General features: G+C 37.2%; 2 pseudogenes; both read left to right on the forward strand.

Annotated features, from left to right (window-relative positions):
• The first annotated feature begins 3495 nt into the window (after positions 1-3495).
• On the forward strand, positions 3496-3861 carry LOC138377344 (ubiquitin-ribosomal protein eL40 fusion protein-like; annotated as a pseudogene).
• A 360-nt stretch (positions 3862-4221) lies between these two features.
• LOC138377768 (U2 spliceosomal RNA) lies at positions 4222-4321 on the forward strand (annotated as a pseudogene).
• The last annotated feature ends 566 nt before the right edge of the window (positions 4322-4887 follow it).

The following is a 4887-nucleotide window of genomic DNA, read 5'->3' on the forward strand; positions in this document are numbered from 1 at the left end:
ATTTTAAAGGATTGAAACCATATGATGTGCTCTGACTACAGTGGAATAAAATTAAAAATCAGAAACAGAAAGAACTTTGGGAAATTCACAAATATGTAGAAAATAAACAACATATTCCTAAATAACCAATGGGCCAAAGATTTCATAAGGAAAATTAGATAATATTTTGAGATAAATAAAAATAAAGACACCAGATACCAAAACTTAAAGGGATGTGGCTAAAAGAGTGCTTAGAGGAAGATTTATAACTGTAAAAACCTATATTAAAAATGAAGAAAGATCTTAAATCAATCATAACACTTTACCTTAAGACACTGGAAAAAGAAGATCAAACTAAGCCTAAATAGAGCAGAAGGAAGTAAAAAATAAAGATTAGAGGAGAAATTAATGAACTAGAAAACAGAAAAACAATGGAGGAAATAAACAAAACCAAAAACTTATTATTTTAAAAGGTCAACAAATTGACAAACCTTTAGCTAGACTTACTAGGAAAAAAAGAAAAAGACTGAAACTACTAAATCAGGAATGAAAGAGGGGGTATCACTACATCACTACCTATGTTAGAGAAATAAAAAGGATTATAAGCAAATACTATGGACAACTGTATGCTGACAAATTAGATAATGTAGATGAAATGGAAAATTCCTAGTAAAACACTGTTATGGATTGAATTGTGTTCACCTTCAAAAAAAAAAAAAAAGATATGTTGAATTCCTAACCCCTAGTACCTCAGAATCTGATTTTACTTGGAAATAATGTCCTTGCAGAGGTAATCTAGTTAAAATTAGGTCATATATGTGGACCCTAATCTCACACAACTGGTATCCTTATAAAAAGGGAGGAATTTGAACATAGAGACAGACATGTACAGAGGGAAGATGATGGAAAGACACACAGGGAGAAGACGAAGGTGTGAAGATGGAAGCAGAGACTGGAGTTATGCAGCTACAAGCCAATGAGTGCCTGGGACCACCAGAAGCTAGGAAGAGGCTAGCGAGGAGCGTTGCCCTACCCACACCTTGAGTTCCGACTTCTGGCCTCCAGAACTGTAAGAAAATAAATTGTTTTAAGTCACCAACTTTGTAGTACTTTGCTATGACAGCCCTAGGAAACTATTAAAGATATAAACTACCGAAATTGACTCAAGAAGAAATAGAAAATCTGAATAGACCTGTAATAAGTAAAGAGATTGAATTAGTAATTTTAAAACTGCCTCCAAAGATAATCCCAGGCCCAGATAACTTCACTGGTGAATTCTACCAAGCACTTAAAGAAGAATTGACAGAAATCATTCAAAAATTCTTCCGGAAAATAGAACAGGGAACACTTACTTCTCCATTTTTCAACTCATTCTATGAGAAAAGTATTATCTTGATACCAAACCAGAAAAAGATATCATGAGAAAAGAAACTGACAAGCCAATATTGCTTATAAATATAGATGTAAAAACCTTCAACAAATACAAGCCAACTTAATCCAGCAGCACGTAAAAAAGATTATACACCATGACCAAGTAGGGTTTATCCCAGGAATGCAAGGGAGGTTCAACATAAGAAAATCATTCCATGTAATGCATCACATTAATAGAATTAAGGGGAAAAAACGCAAATGATAATCTCAATTGATGCAGAAAAAGCATTTGACAAAATCCAATGTCCTTTTATCATCCAAAAACACTCATTATTTTAGGAATTGAATGGAATTTCCTTAACATGATAAAGGCCATATATGAAAAACCCAGAGCTAGCAGACTCAATGATAAAAGACTGAAAGCTTTTCCCCTAACATCAAAAATAAGACAAAAATGCCTGTTTTCACCACTTCTGTTCAACATAGTACTGGAAGTTCTAGCCAAAGCAATTAGGCAAGAAAAGAAATAAAAGACATCCAAATTGGAAATGAAAAAATAAAACTATCTCTATTCACAGGTGACATGATCTTATATGTGAAAAACCTTAAAGAATCAACACAGACACACACACACACACACACACACACACTCCTAGAGCTAGTAAACTAATTCAGCAAAGTTGCAGGGTACAAAATTAACACACAAAAATAGACTGTATTGGCCAGGTGCAGTGGCTCACACCTGTAATCCTAGCACTCTGGGAGGCCAAGGTAGGAGGATCGTTTGAGGTCAGGAGTTCAAGACCAGCCTGAGCAAGAGCGAGACCTCATCTCTACTAAAAATGGAAAAATTAGCCAGGTGTGATGGTACGTGCCTATAGTCCCAGCTACTCGGGAGGCTGAGACAGGAGGATCGCTTGAGCCCAGGAGTTTGAGGTTGCTGTGAGCTAGGCTGACACCACGGCACTCTAGGCAGGGCAACAGAGTGAGACCCTGTCTCAAAATAAATAAATAAATAAATAAATAAAATTTTTAAAAAATAGATTTATTTCTATACACTAACAATGAATAATTCAAAAAGGTAATTAAGAAAACAATTCCAATTACAATACAATCAAAAAGAATAAAATTATTAGTAATAAATTTTACAAAAATGGGCAAAACTTGTACTCTGAAAACTACAAAACATTGTTGAAAGAAGACATATAAAAATAGATACATCTCATATTCATAGATCGGAACACTTAATATTGTTAAGATGTTAGTACTGGACAGGCACAGTGGCTCACGCCTGTAATCCTAGCACTCTGGGAGGCCAAGGCGGGCAGATCGTTTGAGCTCAGGAGTTCGAGACCAGCCTGAGCAAGAGTGAGACCCCTGTCTCTACTAAAAAAATAAAAAGAAATTATCTGGACAGCTAAAAATATATAGAAAAAATAGCCGGGCATGGTGGTGCATGTCTGTAGTCCTAGCTACTCGGGAGGCTGAGGCAGAAGGATTGCTTGAGCCCAGAAGTTTGAGGTTGCTGTGAGCTAGGCTGATGCAACGGCACTCTAGCCCGGGCAACAGAGTGAGACTCTGTCTCAAAAAAAAAAAGGATGTTAGTACTACCTAAAGTGGTCCAGATTCAATGCAAGCCCTATCAAAATCATAGCTGGTCCCTTGCAGTAATTGATAAGCTACTCCTAAAATTTCCATGGAAAAGCAAGAAACACAAAATGGCCAGAACAATCTTGAAAAACAAAAACAAAGTTGTAGGACACTCACACATCCCAATTTCACAACTTAACAACAAAGCAACAGTAATCAAGACAGTGTGGTGCTGGCATAGGTTAGACATATAGATCAATGGAATACAATTCAGAGTCCAGGAATAAACCGTCATATTTATGATAAGTTGATTTTCTACAAAAGTATCAAGACAATTCACTAGGGAAAGAATAGTCTTTTTAACAAATGATGCTGGGACAACTGGATATACACATGCAAAAGAATAAAATTGGACCCTTCTCACATCATGCACAAAAATTAACTCAAAAGGGACCATAGTCCTGAATGCAGAGCTAAACTATAAAACTCTTAGAAGAAAACATGAACAAGGTGGCCAAGCTGGTCAGTGGCCTTGGCCATGCAACAGACATAGAGATGCAGATCTTTGTGACTATCAGCCTTGAGGTTGAGCCCAGTGACACCACTGAGAATGTCAAAACTAAAATCCAAGACAAGGAGCGCATTCCACCTGACCAGCAGTATCTGATATTTGCAGAGAAACAGCTGGAGGATGGTCACATTCTCTCAAACTCCAACAAACAGAAAGAGTCCACCCTGCAGCTGGTGCTTCGCCTGTGAGGTGGCATCATTGAGCCTTCCCTCTGCCGGCTTACCCAGAAATATAAATGCAAGGTGATCTGCTGCAAGTGTTACGCTCGCTTGCACCCCCATGCCGTCAACTGCTGCAAGAAGTACAGCCACACCAACAACAACATGAACCCCAAAAAGAAGGTCAAATGAGGCCCCTCTACCAGCTCCTCCTTCTTTCCCTGCAGGGCAGCCTCCTGCCCAAGCCCCAAGGCCCTGGGCCTCAATATAATTTCCCTGTCATTGACTGGAGCAGTAAATAAAAAGAAAAAGGAAAAAATGTAGGGGTAAGTCTTTGTGCCCTTGCATAAAACAAAACCTTCTTATATGTGACACCCAAAGCACAAGAAACAAAAGAAAAATAGATAAATTAGACTGCATCAATATTTTTGTCCTTTTTTATTATTTGTATAAATTTAAGGGGTGCAAGTATAATTCTGTTGCATGGATATATTGTATAGTGGTGAAGTCAGGGCTTTTAGTGTGTCCATCACCTGAATAATGTACATTGTAATCTCTTCTCAGCCTTTTGGCTAAGATCAAGTGTATTATCTGTTCTTATCAGTTTAATGTACATTGTACCCAGTAATTAATTTCTCATCATCCACCCTCCTCCCACCACCCCACACTTCTGAGTCTCCACTGTCATGCCACACTCTATGTCCCTGTGTACACATTATTTAGCTCCCACTTATAAGTGAGAACATACAGTATTTGTCTTTCTGCTAGATTGTATCAAATTTTTAAACTTTTGTGCTTTAAAAGATAGTATCAAGAGAGTAAAAAGACAACCCACAGAATGGGAGAGAATGTAAGCAAATCACATATCTGATAAGAGACTGGTATCCAGATTACATAAACAACTCTTACAACTCCACAATAAAGAGAAAAATAAACCAAATAGAAATGGGCAAAGATATGAATAGTCATTTCTACAAAAATGTATACAAATGATCAATAAGCACATGAAAAGACAATCAACATCATTAACCATCAGGAAAATGCAAATCAAAACTGCAATCAGATACCGCTCACACTCACTAGAATGACTAAAATCAAAAAGGCAGATAATAACAAGTGTTGGTGGGATGTGCAGAAATTGGGACCCTCATATACTGCTAATCAAAACGTAAAATGATGCAGCCATGTTGGAAAATAGTCTAGCAGTTTCTCAAATCA

Source organism: Eulemur rufifrons, chromosome 29, assembly GCF_041146395.1.
Source record: "Eulemur rufifrons isolate Redbay chromosome 29, OSU_ERuf_1, whole genome shotgun sequence".
Classification (NCBI taxonomy): domain Eukaryota; kingdom Metazoa; phylum Chordata; class Mammalia; order Primates; family Lemuridae; genus Eulemur; species Eulemur rufifrons.